This window comes from Macaca fascicularis, chromosome 17 (assembly GCF_037993035.2).
Source record: "Macaca fascicularis isolate 582-1 chromosome 17, T2T-MFA8v1.1".
NCBI lineage: Eukaryota > Metazoa > Chordata > Mammalia > Primates > Cercopithecidae > Macaca > Macaca fascicularis.
In genome coordinates this window covers 20,361,279-20,385,216 of record NC_088391.1, presented here as the reverse complement: position 1 = coordinate 20,385,216, position 23,938 = coordinate 20,361,279, and the positions used below count along the sequence as shown (strand labels likewise).

Genomic DNA, 23,938 nt, shown 5'->3' with positions numbered 1-23,938 from the left:
AAAGCTATCAAAAGTGATATATGCACACCATTCAAAATTTAATTCATAGGTCTATAATGAAAAGGAGCCTCCCTCCTCTACCCCTTCTCACTCTCAGTCCTGCTGTCCAAAGGTAACCACTGAGAGAAGTTGTTTTTATTTTTTAAGTTTGTGTTTTCATGTGATTTGTCCTCTTCCTGTGTTCTACTCTGTATATTAGAAGCTCTTCAAAGTAGCAGGCACCAGTGTGACTTTACATGCTGCAGTATCTACATGATAGATGCCCAGTCATACAGTGATCATTATGTCTGTGCTGTTACATAGTGCAATTTAAAAAATCTAAATATAATTAAAGAAAATTAGTTTCTGGGTTTAGAAAACAATCCTATAAATAGTAAAGCTATAAAATTTTATAATAAAACTATTAAAATGAAGTGATTTAACAATTTATATACATCTTATTTTTTATATCAAAATACTAAATGAGAGTTTAGTATTGTAATGGGGCAATTCATTATTTTTTCTTTAAAAATGAAATGCGCAAGTAGGAGAATATATAAAAGATATAGAGTTTAAATAAAATTGTAAAGTGTTACAACATGGGTAAACATTTCGTAATGTTATTTAAAGTTTTGCCTCATATTTATAAGTATTTTCAGAAACAACCCGTGTTAAGAAATATAGAGTATGTCTATTACCCTAGAAGGCCCCCACTCCTATTCGTGTTTGTTTCCTTTAAAAAATAACTACTATCCTGACTTTTGTGATAATCTTTTCTTTATAGTTTTACCTCTTTGAACTTTATACACCTGAATCACACCATATATTCTGTAGTGACTTTGCTTCTTTCATTCAGCTTTGTGACTTATCTTACTTTTCATTGCAATATAGTATTCTATTGTTTGTCTATACCAGAATGTATTTATTCTCTCTTGTTGATGGCATTAGATTATTTTCAGCTTGGGAACACTTGTACATGGTTCTCTGGAACATAAATGTAGAAGTTCTCTAGAGCAGTATCTTCACATTGAGGGATGTGAAGGCTTTGCAGAGTATAGATAGTTTAATGTAATTTAGAGATCTTCATTATCTTTCCTAGGATCAGATACCTGCCAATGATGACTTCTAACCCATTCAGAATCTTTCTATGGTGTATTGCCCTGGGGTGTAAAATCCACCAGGACCCTAAACAGATGGCAGTTGATGCATTACAGAGTAAGCTGTAGACAACAATATATTTGACCCCTAAAACAGTTCAGTATGCTTGTCATTTCTTAACTAGAATTAAATTATTTCAAACATAATTTTGAATAAAAAATAAATTTTAATAAATACTTGTTCCCAATTACGCATATAAAAACAACCCTACTATATTGATATACATGTAGTAAAGTTATACAAATACATAATAGGGAAGATATCAATTTTAGAATAGTTGATGAGTGGGCACTGTAGCTTATGCCTATAATTTGAGCACTTTGGAAAGCCTAAGTGGGAGGATCACTTGAGGCCAGGAATTCGAGACCAACCTGGGCAACATAGCAAGACCCTGTCTCTACAAGTAGAAAAAAATTTTTTTTTAAAAATTAGCCAGGTGTGGTGTCACACTCCTGTAGCTCCAGCTGCTTCGAGAAGCTGAGGCAGGAGGATTGCTTGGGCCCAGGAGTTAATGCTGCAGTGAAATGTGATTGTACCACTGCGCTTCAGCCTGGGTGACAAAACACGAACCTGTCTCTTAAAACAGAGAGAAGAAAATAAAATCAAACTTAGAATAGTCCAAGAAGGGATGAAATGAGACTGGAGAGGGATATTAGAGGAGGCTTTAACTGTAGATGACCTTTTTTTCTTAAAAACAAAACAAAAAAAAACCCCAAAAAACCAGAAACAAGCTATGGTAAAATATAAAGCTAGGTGGTAGATAGATGAATCCTCTTTGGTTTAACTGTTTCATAATACTCTTTTTTTTTTTTTTTTCTTTTTTTTTTGAGATGGAGTCTTGCTCTGTCGCCCAGGCTGGAGAGCAGTGGCATAATCTCAGCTCACTGCAACCTCTGGCTGCTGGGTTCAAGTGATTCTCCTGCCTCAGCCTCCCAAGTAGCTGAGATTACAGGTGCCCACCACGGCACCCAGCTAATTTATCTTTTTTTTTTTTTTTTTTTTTTTTTTTTTAAGTAGGGATGAGGTTTTGCCAGGCTGGTCTTGAATTCCTGACCTCAAGTGATCCACCTACCTTGGTCTGCCCAGTGCTGGGATTACAGGTGTGAGCTGCTGCGCCTGGCCTCATAATACGTTTTTATCTGTAAGCTGTAGTTTATTTTTGCCTCACATTGTAAGTATCTTGAGGAATAATATTTAATTTGACTGGTAGTAAAAGTTGACTTAAAAAAAAGTGGCAAATAAACTTTGCATCAGAGCCAGGGGCACTGAGATGCACCTGTAGTCCCAGCTACTTGGGAACTTGAGGTTGAAGGAATGCATGACCCCGGGAGTTTGAGACCTGGGCAACATAGTGAGACCCTCGTCTCTCAAAAAAATGAAAACTCTGCATCACTTAAAAATGGGGTCAGGCACGGTGGCTCAATCAAGTCTGTAATCCCAGTGCTTTGGGAGGCCAAGGCAGCTGGATCACTTGGGCCTAGGAGTTTGAAACCAGTTTGCAAAACATGATGAAACCCTGTCTCTACTAAAAATACAAAAATAAGCCGGGCATAGTGGTGCATGACTATAGTCCCAGCCACTTGGGGAACTGAGGTGGGAGGATCACTTGAACCCAGGAGGTCAAAGCTTCAGTAAGGCATGTTCGTGCCACTATACTCCAACCTGGGCAACAAAGTAAGACCCTGTCTCAAAAAAAAAGTTAACTGCCTATTTCAGTGAAAGGGATTGGGTAGATTCAGATGTAAGTGTTATAAGACTGTGTGTCTGTCGCAAATAACTAAGAAGATCTAGGCATACTTCTGGATGGATAAATAGTAATTTCCAGTTGAGATCCATTAACAAATTGGAGCTTTAGTTACCTAGAAGTAATTTAGTTAGGTTTCATCTTCAGAATTATCCCACATTCAAATATTTTTCAAAAACACATTTCAAAACAAAAACGTTCATAAAATAATTAGTATAGTATTAACATCCATGAATGTTTAAGTAGCTAATAGATTGTTGCATCTAACCAGATTTACTGGCATATTCAGTGTTTCATCTTGCTTCCTGATCAGTGTTTCATGTAGCTTCCTTAGAATTCTTACTGTAATGATAGCAGTTCCTGAATCTTTAGTGATTTTTGTTGTTACCGTTACAAACTCCTGGGCTCAATCGATCCTCTTACCTTGGCCTCCCAAAATGTTGGGATTACAGGCATGAGCCACCATGCTTGGCCCAAAGCATGTATATTTAACACCATTATTTTTAATCAAGGAAAAATTCCCAGAGAGTTTTTTTTTCAATATGCTATTCTGAGAAAAGACTCCTTTAAAGGGGCATATAATAAATAATAATATTCTATAAGTAAAAAACATATATTGATAAATATGACCTAGGAAAACAAAAGCTCTTTGTGGTCCTCAATAAATTTTAAGAACATAAAGAGATCTTGACACCAAAAAGTTTGAGAACTGCTGCACTATTGCAACTAGTAATTTAAATATCTTCTTAGAGTTTTACATTATTAAATTGAAGGTAAAAAAACACAAGCTTTCTAAACCAAACAACTAGAGTAAAAACATTAATTTGAAGTTTTTTTTTTTCCCAATGAGAAAAATCATAGACGGTCACCTTTACCATTTATTTACTTGTGTCTCCTAGCCCTTTCCACAAAGAATAACCAATTCTTTAAAATTGGGAAGTATATTAAATTATTACCTTTAAAATTAGGCCGGGCGCGGTGGCTCAAGCCTGTAATCCCAGCACTTTGGGAGGCCGAGACGGGCGGATCACGAGGTCAGCAGATCGAGACCATCCTGGCTAACCCGGTGAAACCCCGTCTCTACTAAAAAATAGGAAAAACTAGCCGGGCGAGGTGGCGGGCGCCTGTAGTCCGAGCTACTCGGGAGGCTGAGGCAGGAGAATGGCGTAAACGCGGGAGGCGGAGCTTGCAGTGAGCTGAGATCCGGCCACTGCACTCCAGCCTGGGCCACAGAGCGAGACTCCGTCTCAAAAAAAAAAAAAAATTAAATTAAATTAAATTAAAATATATTAAACTTTGTAGCAAAGGAATGCAAATTAAAGTCAAATAACCCCCCTGTGTTTTTATCTATCATATTGACAATAGTTTAAGTATTGTGGGTCGTTGCAAATGACATTAAATGTCCATGCAGGTGTTCTGTTGCTAACAGTATAAACTGAAAAAATCTTCTGCAGGACAGTTGGCATTATGATGTCAAATGCTTGGAAAGTCTATGTTTCTTTTGATAGAATTCAGTTCTTGGTAGAAAATTTAAGGATGGGACCAAAGATTCAGTTATAAGGATATTTGAATCATATCCTGTGATTGTGTAGCAGTTCTCAAACCTTACACTTTTTTTTCCCCCAAGCTTCATGCTCTTTGTATCATCTTTATACTATTAAAATTGAGGCTCCGGCCGGGCGCGGTGGCTCAAGCCTGTAATCCCAGCACTTTGGGAGGCCGAGATGGGCGGATCACAAGGTCAGGAGATCGAGACCATCCTGGCTAACACGGTGAAACCCCGTCTCTACTGAAAAATACAAAAAAAGTAGCCGGGTGGGTTGGCGGGCCCCTGTAGTCCCAGCTACTCGGGAGGCTGAGGTAGGAGAATGGCGTAAACCTGGGAGGCGGAGCTTGCAGTGAGCTGAGATCCGGCCACTGCACCCCAGCCTGGGCGACAGAGCAAGACTCCGTCTCAAAAAAAAAAAAAAAAAAAAAAAAAAAAAATTGAGGCTCCCAAAGAGCTTTGGTTCATGTGGGTTACATTTACCAATATTAACCAGTGTTAGAAATTAAAACAGAAACTTGAAAAATATTAATGTATTTATTTACAAATAATACGCCCATTACATGTTAACATAATTATTGTTATGAAGGACAAGTTTGAGCCAGGTACAGTGACCCAAGCCCAGCTACTTGAGAACCTGAGGCAGGAGGATTGTTTGAGCCCAGGAGTTCAAGTCCAACCTGGGCAACATAGCAGGACCCTGTTTTTTTTTTGAAAAAACACAGTGTAAAAAAAGACAAATATGTTTTCCAAAACAAAAGCTGTACCGAGAAGGGTGTAAATCTTTTATCTTTGACTTCACAGAAGACAGCTATATTCTCATACCTGCTTTTGCATGAAATCTGTTAGAATACGTTGCTTTAGTTGAAGAATATGAAGAAAATTCGGCCTCACACAGATGTCTAGTTGCAAAAAGTAGATGTATTTTAATGTCCACTTCAGATAATTGTGGATATTCTTTGATACTACACCAAAGCTCATCAACAAATGCTAGTTTTTTAAAGGTTAGAACAATGAGATTCTGAAAACCTATGAATGAACTTTTTGTCCCCTGTAACATTAACATCCATGGGTCTGTCTTGTACTTTGAATGGATTGATTTTTTTTTTTAACCTAAGCAAGATTTTGTAACATCATGCATGAGTCATTTGTGTATTGCAAATGTTGACATAGTATCAGAATCACACCAGTCTCATCGGAAAAGCCTTTTAAATGCATTGAGAAGTCAACAGAGTCAAAGCAGTAGATACAAGTTTTCTAAAATTCTGATTTTCAATTGAAAGCTTGCATTTTATAATTGGTGACAATTGCTGTTGTTTTCCTTGACGTGATGGGCATGCTTTATTCAGTTTTGGAAAAATTTCTGCCAGATATCCAATTCTGAATAATAATTAGTTATTTTAAGTAAAAATTACATTCATGAAAGCAGCAGCTAGTTTTAAGCTCACACGTCGAAGAATAATAGCATAAATGCTTTTTCTCAAGACAACAATGCTATTTCTGTTTATGCCAGAAGTAGTACTTTATTTGTACCTCCCATTTTATCACTCAGAATATTAAAAACATGTATTTAATGGTTGAGATTCAAGAAAATAGTTTTTACTCTTCTTCAAAGACATTCTTAAGTGAAGTCACCTTTTTAAAATGTGAGTGCCCAGTGGTAAGGAGTAGACTCGTGGCTTGAGGGTGCAGCCTTGGTCAGGGCAGAGACACTTGCAGTTTCATCCTCTTTTGCTTTTGCATCATCAGGGCAAGTGTCAACACAGTGGAAAAGCCAAATAATACCTTGCCATTATTATGAAAAGAGTTGTGATCTCAGGAGCCCCCTGAAAGAGTCTCTGGATCCTTTGTGGGTCTGAGGATTACATTTTGTGAATCACTGTTAATAGTGCAACATTAGAAATAATACAAATGTCTAAAAATTAGGGGTGGATTAAATAAATGTTATATGGCAGAAATATAATTTTATTAAAGTTTATGTTAAATATAAGGTTATAACACAATATTTTTCTGTTTTTGGCACCTCTCTAATGAGGAAATCAGCATTCTTCAAAGAAAATGAAGGCGTTGGTTCTGAGCCTCAGTGCTTCCATTTAGTTGATGCCTTTGTGATTAAGAAAAGGGAAGTTGAAAGGCAGAAGGTGGCAGTTACTGTCTTCTCCAGTAGGCTAAGGGATGTTTGTACAGCAATTTTATTTTTACAGTAAAAGGAATTGGCAGTGGTATCAATCATTTTTAGATACTTTATAATAATAATAATATGTGGAATGTGCCTTCAAATGAAATTCTTCCAGTAGACTCAATTTCTCTTTAGGCATTTTCTGATCTACATTTTCCCGTTGTGTTCTTAACTGAGAGAGCTTTCAGTTGCTGCATATTATTTAGCTTCAGACTGAATTAAAGAAATGAGTTATAAGCAGGTTAGAAGGCTACTGTTGAGTTGAGTCCCTTGGGCTTCCTGCTAAGACCTCCACACAGGGCGTTCCTGAGGTGTATTATCTGTGCTCTGCAGCAGGGAGGAACCCTTTTTGTGAGCGGCATCATTGAAGATTGGCTGCTTTGTGCATTTGAGGTATTTCTCTTTGTTATAATGGAAGCCTAATAATAATCATGACTTGTCTTGAGTAAGGTTTAATATTTTCCTAAGTACCAAGTTCTAAGGAGGGTTTGATGTTTAAAATTCCTTTCCAAATAGCCATTGTGTTTATTCAAAATTGTATGTCTTAGATAAACTTGTTAAAGTGTGCTGGAAGAATATATACAGCATGCTGTGTATATAAAGTTTTAAAATATACTATACAAAATGTATGTACTAAATTATAAGGAAAAATAAGATTTTAGGTTTAAGTTTGAATAATTCATTGGAATTAATGTTACATGTGTTTTAGTTTGAAGGGCAACTTAAAAAGTTTGTATTTAGACATAAGGTATATTGTGTAAATTACTTTATTCAAAATGTTTTCGTTGCAAACTGAACATCGTGCCTGATCCTTTTGATCTGTAGATCAGAGAAAAACTTGCGTATTGTTATAGGATAATTTACAACCTTTTAGTCTTAAGAATAAACTGAAAGGAAGATGTAATGCTTATCTGCCCTTGGTAGAACAGAACAGTTACACATGGTTAACTGTGTTTGATTGTTGGGTAGGTGATGGACACTAGGTTCTCCGCAGCTGCTCTGAGACTCCCCCACTCCCTCCTCGTCCCACCCGCCACCCCCCTCAACCCTTAGGGTTATTTCACTAAGCATCAGAGCCAGAGGATAGGGGAGGGGAGCTAATGTGTAAGGAAATGGATGTTCTTCTTCCTTCATTTTTCCTTCATGGTTCATGGAGCACTTACTCCTTATTCCCTAGATACTGGGGACAATTTAGCTAATACATTTACCAGTGAGAGCAGAGATATACTAAAGATGTGCTAGGAAGGCACTAATAACTCTTAGACTCCTATAAAGAATGAGCTAGATTCTTCTGGTTGAAAAATACTGGGTAAAAATGAAATTGTTTTTCAAAGCCACTCATTTAAGAAATGTTACTTCAGGAGTCTATTACCATGCTTACAGGTGATTATTAGGTATATGTTAAGTTCTGTTTAGGGAAGAGAGGTCACGGGAAGCTCAACATGGACTTCTGTGCAGTAAAATATGAAGAGTGGTTTTGGACATTGACCTAGAATGGAATAGCACTAAACCCTGGTGGAATTGTAATTGTGGCAACTTATGCTTATTATAGCATAAGTAAATATTGACCAGTATGAATGGATAAGATAGCTGCATTTTGCCCAAGTTTATGATACAGAATATGAATCATATGAGTAATGAATTGAATTCATTCTTAAGGATTATTAATTTGGGAGGCAGCTTGGCATGATGAAAAATGCGCACCCCTTAGTTATAATTAACTGGAAGTTTGGTTAACATGACTTGAAGCAGGCAGGATTTACCTATGGAGAACAGAGTTCTATTTGGTTGTATATAGTTGAATATATATGAGTAAATAACATGAGCCAAGTTTGGGATATACAGGAAGTGAGAAGGGAGTAGAGATAGTTTGGTTGGGGGTTACAAATTGTAATCCAGGAGAGTGCTGATAAGAAGCCATGGTAAAAATGACCGAAGATGAAAGATGCAAGTTATCAGTCCTGCTTTGTTGATAGTCAGTTGCTTAAAGGTTTTTTTGTTTGTTTGTGGTAGTTTTTTTTTTTTTTTATAGGTATAGCAGGGGTTGTGGGGGGTCATATATCAAGGTGGTCAAGTGTTACTCATGTAAACAGTTGGGTAAAATAGTTTAGGGGCCTGTTCTGTTATTTAGACACTTGGTTTTTTACTCAGTCATTGTGGTTTTCAAATCTTAATTTGTGTGGTGTTTGCTCCTAAGAATACTTCTTCAGAAGACTATAAATGAGTCTTTGCATGCATGTTGAATCTTAGATCCCAAGACCAAAATACTTTTTCATTGGCTCTGTTTGTATAAACACTCTTCACCATTTATATGTTTCTGCTACTGTACTTTGATATATTTTCACACAAACTATTGGACTATTTATAAAACAAGACATAAAGATGTAACAGAGAAGGCAGGAAATACTTGACATTTGTGTGCCATATCTTACTCTCTGCTTCCTGTCAGTTAAACCACGATGAGAGGAACAGAGACACAGATGTACAATTGCTGCTTTAATTTGCCACTGGGGAGACCAGTTAAGCATAAAGCTAGTTTCATTAAACTTCTGTCACTTGTTGATTCGAAGGACATTATAGGCTTCTTTGGTACTATATGGATTGTATGCATCATGTGGTGGCAATTAGATGTTTACTACAGCACCTAGTAGGAACATATATCTTTTACATATTTAAAAGGTATTTACTTTTGTGACTTTTTTAGGCAATAAAAAATTGGCATTTGAATTCATATATATGGCATAAATTCACTGTGAAATGTTAGGCTAATATTTTGATCTTGAAATTTTAGTATCTAATTATTAACTTTTATGTATTAGTATATCAGCATTCTGTAAAACTTTCAAAGCATTTTGTAGCTTACAAAGTAAATTCTTACTTGGTACAACTTCAAGATGAAAAATGAAATGGAAAGTTATAGAGGTTGACTTATCTAAGAAAATACAGTTAGTAAATGGCATTCAACTACAACTTGAATGCAGGTGTTCGGATGCTAGATCCTGTATCCCTAATGTTAGGGAAAAGGTTTGTTTTCATTAAATTACTATTCTACCTATTTCTCGGTGATTTTAACTTTTAGGGTCACCTTTGCTTATTTTTCCTAGAATATCCCCTACCCCCTTTCCTCTCATGTTCTCTCCTTGGAAAAAATAGATGTTACTTATTTCTAAAGAAATAGCCCACATGTCACGAAGTTTTTTCAGGTTCTCACAGGTATTTACCCCTCTCTATTCTATCATCTTTTGGTTGACTTGTTTATTTACATTGTTTTGTAGTTATCTGTTTACATTTTTTCTTTTTAGATGTTAAACCACTTTGGGACAAGGATCGTATCTTATTTGTCTTTATTTTTGTATACCCAGTAAATAGCATATAGTAGATTTCATAAATACTTGTTGGGGGAATAAGTATGTGCCTGATATTTATTTTCTTTTTTCTAGAATCATAAGCTGGTTAAATAACTATAATGTGGATCTTTTCTACAAGTTGCCTTTATGGTTTATTTCTAAGATAATTTTATTTTAAAAGTTATTTCCTACTTGAGCTCCACCAACCCCCAGTTCATTTTTGCTGTTTATGGAAATGAGATATCCAAGTGAAATTATTAGTGTTTTCATCCTAGTTAAAAGTGGAGATAACATATTGGTCCATTTAAAAATGTAGCTGAAGAGCTTAATTATTTTAGATTGCTAAGCATCAAAAATCTCTTACTTTTGGCTTTAATCTGGAAAAAATGTCTAGCCCTTCATTGTGGTCCTGATATCTCCACTGAATAAATGGAAATAATAATTCTCTTTATTACTTTTTGCCTTTCCCTGTATTATTTTCTGTTGTCACCAAGTTTTTTGTGCCTCAGTGATTGGAGGATTATAAATTGCAGTTGTCTTGTCAACAGAGCAATAAATTTCACAAATAGAACTTTAGCTTAGATCTGGCCATTCTAGGAATGTCTTATAAAGTTTATATATTAACAGTTTTTCTAGCCAAAAATTGATAGAAGTTACTATATCTTTTTAAACAATAAATCTAAATGATCAAAGTCAGATTTAAGGGTTTAACTTTTAAAGATTGAAGGAAAAATTATGAAGCTATATGAGTTTAATTTTTAAGGAGTTTTAGAAGAACCAAATAGTTATTTTGTTTATTAAAACTTAGGTAGATATGTGGAAAATAGTTTATAGGGTTTTTGAGTGTCCTTTTAATGTGAGACCTCCCTTTTTTGTGCTGTTTGTTGGGGGGCGTTGATGAATTTCTGAGTTTGAATCAGAAAAATACATGTTATGTATGTCCCTTTGAGGATAGTCAGTGAAGCTTGGCTTACCACCAGTTGGTTCTGGGAAGCGCATGCATGCATCATGTGAAATTCTATAGAATGCTAAAACAAACATATGAAAACACTAATCTTTTACTGTCTCAATGAAGAATTTTAGTAAGTAAAAATTAGGAAAAGAAAATGTCCTTTGATCTTGACCTAGCTTGACTTTTTAACACACACTGTACTTTTAAATTGTGTTTATTAATAACATATAGAAAAATGTATTATGTCTTTTGTTTTCAAGTAGCTTATAATCTTTAGAGATAGGACATAGTAAATAATTACTGAATTACATGAGAGAATGAACTTTGCCCACTTCTGCTATAGCATACATATTACTGTGATTTGCATTTGCTTAGTTGATAAATTGTGATCATCTGTGGGGAAAGTCTTCTTTGCTACTTGTTGCTTTCCTACCCTTTTCCCTTACCCACAAGTGCCTGGCAGATAGGTCCCTAAAGAGTGCTTGTCCAAAAGAATATAGACAACACTGATTGATTGATTGATTGATTGATTGATTCGAGATGGGACTTGCCTTTTTTTTTTCTTTTTAGATAAGGTCTTGCTCTGTGGAGTGTAGTGGCGGCATCATGGCTCTCACCTCAGCCTCCAAAGTAGCTGGGACCACCAGCTCATGCCACCATGCCCATCTAATTTTTAATTTGTGTAGAGATGGGTTCTTGCCTTGTTGCTCAGGCTGGTCTTGAACTCCTGGCCTCAGATGATCTACCCACCTTGGCCTCCCAAAGTGCTGGGATTACAGGCATGAGCCGCTGCACCTGGCCCTGATATGATTTCTGCAGGCCATCTACTATTAATATATAGGAAAAGACAATATAGAAAGAATTATTTCTTCTTCTCCAAGGTATTTCTATTTATAAAGGGGATGTTTTTTTAAAATCCCAGTACACTTTTGTTTGTTGTCACATTTCAGTTGGCTCAAAGTCAAATTAAATCAAATGAAGGCTTTGAGGTTGCCCCTAAGTAAATCAGCTTTACCTGGAACAGTCTCCTTTCGGATTTATCCGTACCTGTTTCCTCCCCAGATTTTCCCTTTCCCTCACCTTATATACTCGCAGATTGTCTCTGAAAGGTAAAAAACTTCTTCCCACAACTCTTATTCCCCGACTTAGTGTAGGAGACGTCACATTTTCTGTGTCCAGTTGTCAGGGGTTGGATTGTAACTAGGAGTTAGATATTGAACAAGAGAGACAGAAGTTTCTATTAATGGGTTTTGAGATAACAGCCTATATTGCCTGACAATCCGCATTTTTTTTCCCTTTTCTTTGAAACAAGGTCTTGCTGTTTTGCCCCGGCTGGAGTAAGTGGCTGTCTATAGGTGTGATCACAGTGCATGGCGAACTTGAACTGTTGGGCTGGAGTGGTCTTCCTGCTTCAGCCCCCTGCTATGGGAGCATGCCACTGCACCTGGCTTCACATTTTTAAAGCAGAATATTTTGAGGGGAACAGAATGTTGTGATTAAGATCACTTGATGCTAAGTCCTATAAGGGCAGAAATTTTGGTCGATTTGTTCACTGCTGTATTCCCAGCACTTAGAACAGGGTCTCACACATTTTATGTCTGTTCTTATGCCAATCATGCTATTTTGGTTATAATAGCTTTATAGTATATTTTGAAGACTTGTAGTTTGGTGCTTCCAGCTTTGTTATTTGCTATTTGAGATCTTTTGTGGAACCACAAAAATCTTGGCATCTCAAAGTGCCGGCATCTGGATTACAGGCACGAGCCACCATGCCCAGCCTCCATATAAATTATAATAATAAAAAAAAATGTTGGCCAGACACAGTGGCTCACGCCTGTAATCCCAGCACTTTGGCAGGCCGAGGTGGGTGGATCACGAGGTCACGAGTTTAAGACCAGCCTGGCCAACATGGTGAAACCCCATCTCTACTAAAAATACAAAAATTAGCCTGGCGTAGTGGTAGGCATCCGTAATCCCAGCTATTTGGGAGACTGAGGCAGGAGAATCACTTGAACCCGGGAGGTGGAGTTTGCAGTGAGCCAAGACTGCGCCATTGCACTCTAGCCTGGACGACAGAGTGAGACTCTGTCTCAGGAAAAAAAGAAAAAAGAAAGTATTTTTCCTATTTCTGTGAAGAATGTCATTGGTATGTTGATACAGATTGCACGGATTGCATTGAATCTGTAGATTTCTTTGAGTTATATCTAATTATTTATTTTATGATTTATTATTATCATCTCTTTCCTACTCTCCTTGAGGACATGTCCGATTTTTGTATCTATGCAGAGATTTCAGTAGTTATTAGAGATGTTTAAGGATTAAATAAAAAGCAGTATACTGTATATGTTTTACTTTGGAAACCACAAAGAACTTACTAGACATTAGGTATTGCTAGCAAATAATATAAATAAACCTTATTGTGATACTGTACAATTCCTAGATGTGTCTTTATAGTAAAGTTTTTTTTTTTTTAATCTGGTAAGTGCCCATTACATCTACTGAGACAACTTTGAATTCTTGAACTTTCCAAGAGTACAACAAAGCTGTAAAGCAGAAAACACCTCTAGTAAAGACTCAGGTTCGGCCTGGCGTGGTGGTTCACGCCTGTAATCCCAGCACTTTGGGAGGCCAAGGCAAACGGATCAGTTAAGGTCAGGAGTTCAAGACCAGCCTGGCCAATGTGGCGAAACTCTGTCTCTACTTAAAATACAAAAATTAGCCAGGCGTGGTGGCGTGCCTGTAGTGCCAGCTACTCCAGAGGCTGAGGCAGCAGGAGAATCGCTGTAGATAGTGATACTGTGCTTTAGCCTGGCAAACAGAGTGAGACTCTATCTCAAAAAAAAAAAAAAATAGCCAGGTTCAATGCAGCCTCATTTGGTCAACTAATTATTTTTACAGAAGCATCTTCTGAATGTCACCTTGTAAGAAAATGAAGATTTTGTGAATGCTGGTGATAGCAGTCTCTATTTCGGTGACGAAGAAAGGTGGATCTGTTATTTATATCACATCTTTCTTCATTGAATAACTAAGTCAGCATCATCTATTCAAAATACTTAATACTGACAAGGTACAGTCATCCAAAGATGCAACAGTTCATATATTTCAAAGTTATACTGGTGTTCAAGTGAATGATGGGTAGTTTTGATGTTCAATTGAATAATAAGAAAGATTATGTGGTAAGTAGTCATACGTTTTTGAAAATCTTATTTTCCTATTTCTCCCCTCTTCCAATTCTTAGGTGAAGAACAAAAACATGGAGTAAATTAAGTGATTTAAAGAGTTTTGCCACACCCTGAGCAGAATAAAAACCACGGTTGAGAATCTCTATTTTAAGTAATTAATGAAGAATTTAAGGAGGGCAGTATACACATCGGTGATGGGAAGTTTTCAATGTAGCAGTCAAGCTGTGGAATGTCTGTTTAAACTGTCCTCATCGTTTTTGGATGGTGGTTGCCACATCCCACTTACATGACTTGCATTGGGCTTTGTAGTCATAGACCATCATCTGCTGTTGCAGCCCAGTTTGATAACCTCCAGGAACATTTTTACTTCTTTTCAAATCATGCCTAAATTTTACTGCCTGACTTTCTATTTCCCATTGTGAACTCTTAGCTCTTATCAGGCTGTTAACTAGCTCTAAACTTTGGTCATTTTTGAGTCTCTGCGTTCTTTTATGTCGGCATTCACATATGCATGCACGCACACATACGATGTATTTTACTATCTTTTCCTTTCCCCTTTAGTCTCTCCAACTCCTGCCTTCCTTCTGAGGTTCAGTTTAGTTCCCACATTATCTGTGAAGTGTTTTCTTTACCTGTTTGACCATCTCCTCTTCTAAAATAACTGCAATACTGACCAGCTTTATTAGCACTTAATACAACCTTAAGGCATTTAGTTGCTTTTCTTGGTCTTGTTTTCTGCACTAGATAGTAAGTTTCATGGGAACAAGGGCCATGCATTATCTTTATATATTTTCCACAGTGCTGAGCCTAGGGGAAATTGAATAAATACTTAACAACATTTTACCACAAACTCCATCAATAATAGCACAGGTGCCTCTAAAATTAGATATTTGAGATCTTTTGATTAGTTTTGGATGCATCACATAAGCATAACTAAACTATTCCTTTTTGTTTGTTTGTTTTTGAGACAGCGTCTTGCTCTGTCGCCCAGGCTGAAGTGCCTCAGCTTTCCGAGTACCTGGGACTACATGTGTGCACCACCATGCACGGCTCATTTTTGTATTTTTTAGTAGAGATAGGATTTCACCATGTTGGCCAGGCTGGTCTTGAACTCCTGGCCTCAAGTGATCTGCCTGCCTTGGCCTCCATAAAACAGTTTCTTTTTAAAGAAAACCGAATGCCAGGGTATTTGATGCACTTTAGTTAACAGTAACCGTAATGGATTCAACTGATTTAAAAATTGATTGAGAAATTTTATTATGAATGGTGAAGGTCTAAATCTTTATTCTGTATATGTTTTACTTACTAATTGTATTTAAAGTTTGCTTCTATCTAAGATTTGTACAACAGTTAAATATAAAGTTAATGTATAATTTGTAAATACCAAATACGGGCATACATCAGTTAATGACTGGGATACATTCTGAGAAATGAATCATTAGGTGATTTCGTCCTTTTGCAAAAAATCACAGAATGTACCTACACAAACCAAGATGGTATAGCCTACTGCACACCTAGGCTATATGGTATAGCCTGTTGCTCCTAAGGTACAAACCTGTATAGTATGTTACTGTACTGAATAATATAGGTAATTTTAACACAATGGCAAGTATTTGCGTATTTAAACAAACATAGAAAAGGTGCAGTAAAAACACGGTATTATCATCTTAGGGGACTACTGTTGTTTATCTGCTCCATTGTTCACCAGAATGTTATATGGCAAATGACTGTATATATCTTATATATATATATCTTATATATATATATACAGTCATATATATCTTATATATATCTAAGCCCATGGCCTTCCATATTTTCATTTCTCATCTTGTGGTTTTGCTGCTTCTTTTGTTTTGTTTTTTTGAGACAGGGTCTCTCTGTCTTCCCTGTTGGAGTACAGTGATGCTATCTCATCTCACTGCAACCTCCACCTCCTGGGCTGAAGTGATCCTCCCGCCTCAACCTCACGAGTAAGCTGAGACTGCAGGCTCACACCACCACACCCAGCTAATTTTTGTATTTTTGTAGAGATGAGGTTTCACCTTTTTGCCCAGGCTGATCTCAAACTCCTGGGCTCAAGTGATCTGACCACCTTGGCCTCCCAAAGTGCTGGGATTATGTGCATGAGCCACTGCGCCCAGCCTGCTTCTTGTTTTTTGGGTTCATTTGAGTTTAGAAACTTAGCTGATTGCCAGACAGTTGCCAAGATGATTGTAGGAAGAATCTCATTTTAGAGATCCTGACATGAAACATCAGAACTCTTTTGATGATATCCAAGCTGATTTAAAATCGTTTTATGTAATTTAAAGAAGAAAAGAGGATACTGGGCGTGGTGGCTCACACCTGTAATCCCAGCACTTTGGGAGGCCAAGGTGGGAGGAACGCTTGAGCCTGGGAGTTTGAGACCAGCCTGGGGAACATATCAAGACCCCATCTCTTAAAAAATAAAGAAAAAAGATGGCTGGGTGCGGTGGCTCACACCTGTAATTCCAGCACTTTGGGAGGCCGAGGCAGGTGGATTATAAGGTCAGGAGTTCGAGACCAGCCTGGCCAATGTGGTGAAACATCATCTCTACTAAAAATACAAAAATTAGCCCCGCGTGGTGGCTGGTGCCTGTAGTCCCAGTTATTCGGGAGGCAGAGGCAGAAGAATCACTTGAACCTGGGAGGCGGAGGTTGCAGTGAGCGAGATTGCGCCACTGCACTCCAGCCTAGGCAACAGAGCGAGACTCCGTCTCCAAAGAAAAAAAAGATTGAAATAATAAATGAAGAAGAAAAGAGGTAGACTGTGAAAACAGATCATTCAGGGTTTTTTTTTTCACACACACATGGGGAGCAGGAAGTTTTGTGCACAAGGAATCTTAAAGTCTCAAATGTATTGGTAACTTGGGAAAAGATGGAAATGTTTATTTCCCTGGAGATTACGTCCTTAAACATGGTTGCACTGTGACTTGAAAGAGGATCCTAAAATGTCACAGGAACAAAAGGTTGTGATTGTCAGAGAATAGTTGGAAAGGTCTGGATTCAGTGGCAGTGAGTACAGACAGAAAGCCTGGAAAGAGGTTGTATATATTGGGTTCTTGGTGGGATTAAGGCAGGGCTGACTTCGGCTTCTTTAATAGTGGGATGGGGAAGTGGGGGAACTATAAAATGCAGAAATGCTGGAATGTTGTTTTTGAGATGATAGTGAAGAGTATTAAAATTGTGTTGGAGCTATACTTAAAAAAAAAAAAAAAAGACTTTATTTTTTAGAGCCATTTTAGATTCACAGTAAAATTGAGAGGAAAGTACAAATATTTCCCATATACCTCCTGCCCCTGAACATGCATAACCTCCCCATTATCAGCCTCTCGCTAATCAGCACCTGCACCAGAGCAGTGCACTTGTTACAGCTGATGAACCTGCACTGACACTTTGTCACTTGAAGTTCATAGTTTACATTAGGGTTCACTTGTGATGGTGTACATTTTACGAGTTTGGGCAAATATCACTTAGTAATAGGCATTTAAGTTTCCACATGTCTTTTTGTGGCTTGATAGCTTGTTTCTCTTTAGTGCTGAATAATATTTCATTATGTGGATGCACTACAGTTTGTTAATTCACCTACTGAAGGACATCTTGGTTGCTTACAAGTTTTGGCAGTTATGAATAAAGCTGCTATAAACATCCACGTGCGGGTTTTGTGTGGACATAAGTTTTTACTTCCTTCGGGTAAATACCAAGGAGCACAGCTCTGGTGTAAGAGTGTGTTTAGTTTTGTAAGAGATTGCCAGACTGTCTTCCAAAGTGTACCATTTTCTATTCCTACCAGCAGTGAATGAGAATTCCTGTTGTTCCACATCCTTGCCAGCTTTTGGTGTTGTCAGTGTTCTGGATTTTGGCCATTCTAATAGGTTTGTGGTGGCACCTCATTGTCATTTTAGTTTGCATTTCCCTAATGACATATGGCGTGGGGCTTCTTTTCATATGCTAATCTGTATACCTTCTTTGCTGAGGTGTCTGTTAAGGTCTTTGGCCTGTTTTAAAATCAGGCTATTTTCTCTGAGTTTTGAGAGGTCCTTGCATATTTTAGATAACAGTCCTTTAATCTGTGGTTTGTCTTTTCATTCTCTTGACGTTGTCTTTCACAGAGCAAAAATTTTTAATTTTAATGAAGTTCAGCTTACAGATTCTTTCTTTGATGAGTCCTGCATTTGGTATCTATAAAAAGTCATCACCAAACCCATGTTCATCTAGATTTTTATCCTATGTTATATATTAGGTGTGCGATCCATTTTGAGTTAATATTTCTGAAGAGTATAAGGTCTGTGTCTAGATGATGATGATTATTATTTTTCTATGTGGATATCCAGTTTTTCTACCACTGTTGGTTGAAAAACTGTCTTTTTTTAATTGTATTGCCTTTGTCCTTTGACAAAGATGGTTGACTATATTTATGTGGTGCCATTATCCGTGCTCTCTCTTCTGTTTCATTGATCTATTTTGTTCTTTTCACCGGTACCTCACTGTCTTGATTACTGTAGGTTATAGGTGTACTTTTAAGCTTGATCCATAGAATATTTCCATTCACTTCTCCAGTGCAGGTATTCAGACATCCTGTCTTACAAATCTGACTACCATTTCCTCATACCTTCCACATCACGAGGAGCTATTTTAGCATTGTTAGTAGATTTGGAGTTTTGCCTGTAGGCGATGGAAGCTATTAATTACTTGTCAGAGAAGTAAGTTGATCATATTTTCACTTTTGCTGAATGACTTCTACTCCAGGCTGAAGAGCCACTGGAGTGGGGCTAGAATAGAGGTAGTAAGGGCCGATCAAATAAATATGTGAAAGAGCATATCACCTAATAATGAGCATGAAGTGATTTAGATGACTTTTAAATCTTGCTTTCAGTTGTTGGTGTGCCTCCCTGTAAGAGTGAAACTTCTTATAACAGAATACAGTTTCTACCAGAAGAGAGTTATGCTGTGTAGGAATTGGAGGTAGGGGAGGCGTGTCATGTAGCAAAATCTCCTGAGGAACTTTGAAACAACATATCCCTGGCTTTTCACCCCCAATCAGTGCCAGCATGAAACAGTTACTAATGGGAATCTGCTGTATTCTTAGATGGGGGAACCAGTGCACTAGAGCATGTCTTTTCTAAGAAAATGAAAATATTAACTGGGAGAATAAAGGGTCACAGAAATGAAACAATTTCCTTGCAAGTTAAATCTTGCTTGTTGGAGAGAGAAATTTTTTAACTGCCTGAACAGGTTTTGCTGATAAAGATGTTTTAGCATGTTTATGTTTTTTTTTTTTGTTTTTTTTTTTTTTTGAGACGGAGTCTTGCTCTATCGCCCAGGCTGGACTGCAGTGGCTGGATCTCAGCTCACTGCAAGCTCGGCCTCCCAGGTTTATGCCATTCTCCTGCCTCAGCCTCCCGAGTAGCTGGGACTACAGGCGCCCGCCACCTCGCCCGGTTAGTTTTTCCTATTTTTTAGTAGAGACGGGGTTTCACCATGTTAGCCAGGATGGTCTCGATCTCCCGACCTCATGATCCACCCGTCTCGGCCTCCCAAAGTGCTGGGATTACAGGCTTGAGCCACCGTGCCCGGCCTATGTTTTCTTTTTAATGAACAGAATTAAAACAGTATCTCGTAACTGTTAGATATTTCTCTTGTTTGTTGATTTCATTAATTTTGAGACTGAATCTTGCTCTGTCACCCAGGCTGGAGGGCAGTGGTACCATCTCAGCTCACTGCAATCTCTACCTCCCGGGTTCAAGTGATTCTCGTGCCTTAGCCTCCAAGTACCTGGGATTACAGGCATTCCCCCAACACACCTGGGTAATTTTTGTATTTTTAATAGAGAAGAGGTTTCACCATGTAGGCCAGGCTGGTCTTGAAGTCCTGACCTCAAGTGATCTGCCCTCCTGGGCTTCCCAAAGTCCTGGGATTATAGGCATGAGCCACTACACCTGGCTGATATTTCTCTTTTGATTTTGAATTCTCTTTGTTTTCAGAACATGCTCAAAAAAAGAGTTAAACTTGAGACCACAGGTATGGACAGGTCTAGGTATTCAGTCTGTTTGGCTGTTTTGCAGGGTGCTATAAATGCTGCCCTGGTTGGTATCAATGTATTCTGATACCAGGTTTGCCCAAGTGGCCAATGATGGGAAGTGAAGAACTATGTGAAAGAACTGGAATTTCAGGTTTGGGTAGTGAGTAATTGTGGCCCTGCCTTCAGAGTCCTGGAACTGTTCACCTGGTTGTCAGCAAAAAGGCAAACACATAGAGAAATCAGTCTGTTTAGTTTCATCATATGTATATATATATATTTTATTATTAGCATGGTTGAAGCTAAGGTGACCTTGATCAAGTTGCCAAAACCTGTTTCAGGTTTGTTTAAGTCACCAGAAGTTTGATTGGGACATCCTATACAAAAAAACATTGATTTGTGCTTTATTTACATAAAAATAAAACTGTACTTTTTTTTTTTTTTTTTTTTTTGAGACGGAGTCTTGCTCTGTCACCCAGGCTGGAGTGCAGTGGCCGGATCTCAGCTCACTGCAGCCTCCACCTCCCGGGTTCACGCCATTCTCCTGCCTCAGCCTCCCGAGTAGCTGGGACTACAGGCGCCCGCCACCTCGCCCGGCTAGTTTTTTTTTTGTATTTTTTAGTAGAGACGGGGTTTCACCGTGTTAGCCAGGATGGTCTCGATCTCCTGACCTTGTGATCCGCCCGCCTCGGCCTCCCAAAGTGCTGGGATTACAGGCTTGAGCCACCGCGCCCGGCCAAAACTGTACTTTTGATAACATCCTGGGCACTTCCCTCTGCTTACTCCCCCTCAATTAAAAAATGCCTAATTTAAATTAACCCAGCCAGGTGCAGTGGTTCATGCCTATAATCCCAGCACTTTGGGAGGCCTAGGCGGGAGGATTGCTTGACCTCAGAAGTTTGAGATCAGCTTCGACAAGATGGTGAGACCCCTTCTCTACAAAAGAAATGATTAAAAAATTACCCAGGTATGGTAGTACATACCTATAGCTCCAGCTACTCAGGAGGCTGAAGCAGGAGGATCGCTTGATGCCAGGAGTTTGAGGCCATAGTGAGCAAGGATCATGCCACCGCACTCCAGCCTGGGCAACAATGAGACCCTGTCTCTAAAAAATAAGTATAAATTAGCTCCTCACCCGCTGGGTGCTTAAGTTGAGCGGATAGTAGCAAACCAGCTCCACTAGAGGACCGAGCCGCCCAGCCCTGCTACCCCAGACCCATCGGTGCGCTGCCCACACCTCCAGGCAGCTGGCCAATTGGGTCCTGAAGTAGCTGAAATGTGAAAAAGGCAGCAGTCCCAAAATGAAGGAACACCTGCTGTGTCTCAGGCACCTGGAAACCAAAGGCTCAACAACATCTGTTGCTTTCGTTGGTGCTGTTGTTTCAGCTGCTCCTGCCTCACTGTTAGGAATGAAGAAAGAGGGGAAAATGCAGGAATAACCACACACACTACGAAAACGGAGAGTATCCAGGTCTTAGAGGAATGCCAAAACCCCACTGCAGAGGAAGTCTTGCCCTGGTCTCAAAATTTTGACAAGATGATGAAGTCCCCAGCAGGGAGACACCTTTTCAGAGAGTTCCTCTGAACAGAATACAACGAAGAGAACCTACTTTTCTGGCTTGCCTGTGAAGACTTAAAGAAAGAACAGAACAAAAAAGTAATCAAAGAAAAGAGAGAAGGCTAGAATGATAAATGAAGATTACATTTCTATACTATCACCAAAAGAGGTCAGTCTTGATTCTCAAGTTAGAGAATTCTCCAGTTAGAGAGGTGATCAATAGAAATCTGTTGGATCCTAATCCTCACAGGTATAGTCCTCTCCAACCCCAAGTGACACCGTTTCAGATGAATTCAAGGGGATGTTCAAGACTTTGACTCTAATGAAAATACTACAAAAGGCGAAATACTGCCCCAACTGATAGAAGGTCCCAGTTTGGGAACTGATTTTATTCCTATGACAAAAGCTCTTAAGACGAGTAGGGAGAAGGAACACTATCAAGCATTGATGACAATAACCAAATGTAATATTTTAAAATATGTCATATGTGCAATGTGAAATTCATTCTTCTTTCATTATTTCTCATATTAAATCTCATTTCAGAAATTTTAGGATTTTAAAACTGTTGACTTATACCTAACTGCTATCACTGCATTATAGCTTTTAAACAGTTAGAAATAAACATTTTAGAATAATAAACAGATTGTGTTTCTGTCCTAAGCTTAGATACATTTCCTTTCTAAAGATCTAACTCTTATTGCTGTATTAAAAGAATGCCACATACAGTGCTTACTAAAGGAAATGTGTGTCCACAGGTGCACTTAGGGAGCATAGTGTAAACACATCAGGAACTTAAAATTACAAATTTTATTTCGAGTTACATTTCTGTCTCAGGTGACTTTGGGCAAATCATTTATCTTCTCTGAGTTCATTTTCTCATCTGCAAATGACAAATATACTTAATTATCAGGATGGCTATGAGCATTAAATAAAACAAACATGGAAAGAATAAAATATGACATTATTTTATCAAAGTTCTTCAACTCAATAGTTATTTTATGCTTGTTTTAAATGTCATTTTAATGCACTTTCCCCTATTTTTTCCAAAACATACATTAAACATCTGATGTAGCTATTCATCAAAACATACAATCATATTTTAAGATGGAACACTGTATCAGTGTTATTGCTTTGCTTGTGATCCCAAATCACTTTCAATTCACCATTACCTCAAATCTATAGAAATGTTTCTGAATGACATAGATAGATAGATAGAGAGATAGATAGAGAGATAGATATACAATTGTAGGTTAAAATTAAAGTTTAAATAAGATAAATCATTTGAAACTTTTATTTCCAAAGGAAATAAAAACAACATTCCCAAGGACAGAAATAATACCAAGTTATTTGCTAAATATATAAATGAGTTATAGGCCCAAGACTAAGATATAAGAGATTGACAATTAGAAAACACTTTTTAATATTAAGGTAGTATGATTTTCTTTAACAATTTTACAATGAAAATAAAAACTTAATAAAAGGTAGTAATGGGCCGGGCATGCACTTGGGGAGGCTAAGGCGAGAGGATCACTTGAGCCCAGGAGTTCCAGACCTGTCTGTGCAACAAAGTGAGACCCTGACTCTAAGAAAAAATAAAAATGTTTAAAATAAAAATAAAATTTTAAATAGTAATGTGTCCACGAAACCTTTAATTTTAGAGTAGTTTTATATTTACAGAAAAACTGCAAATACCCATAGAGATCTGTGGGACATCTGTCAAAATTAATGAACCAATATTGGTCATTAAGTTCATACTTTATTCAGATTTCCTTAGTTTTTAACCAAATGTCCATTTTCTGTCCCAGGATCCCATTCAGGATACCACATTGCATTTAGTTGTTATGTTTCCTTTGGCTTCTCTTAGTTGTGACAGTTTCTGAAACTTTCCTTGTTTTTGATGACAATTTTGAGAAATAAACTGGTATTTTGTGGAATGTCCCTTTGTTTTCTTTCATTTCATGATGTTTTTCTCATGACTAGACATGGGTTTGGTTTTTGGAAGAACACAAAGGTAAAGTGCCATGCTTATCACATGATATCAAAGGTACATGCCATCATCAGGATTCCTCTTAGCTGTGACAGTTTCTCAAACTTCAGGCTACTCTTAGCTGTTGATGTTAACCTTGATCACTTACCTGAGTTAGCATCTATTATGTTTCTCCATTGTAAAGTAACACTTTTTTGTTTGTTTGTTTGTTTGTTTTTGAGATGGAGTCTTGCTCTGTCTCCAGGCTGGAGTGCAGTGACGCAATCTCA

At 37.8% G+C, this 23,938-nt stretch overlaps 1 protein-coding gene and 1 pseudogene across 4 annotated transcripts in view; both read left to right on the top strand.

Moving 5' to 3' along the window:
* Window positions 1-23,938, top strand: part of ELF1 (E74 like ETS transcription factor 1) — a 115,120-nt gene that overhangs the window by 34,717 nt on the left and 56,465 nt on the right. The window contains exon 1 of one of the 4 annotated variants that reach the window (XM_074021897.1): window positions 6,920-6,999. The exons of the other annotated variants lie outside the window; for them this stretch is intronic. The gene's annotated coding sequence lies outside the window, so the exon portion shown is untranslated. Of the gene's footprint in view, window positions 1-6,919; window positions 7,000-23,938 lie in introns of those variants that run through there. 4 annotated transcript variants of the gene reach the window in all.
* Window positions 21,401-22,151, top strand: LOC102126719 (regulator of G-protein signaling 17 pseudogene; annotated as a pseudogene).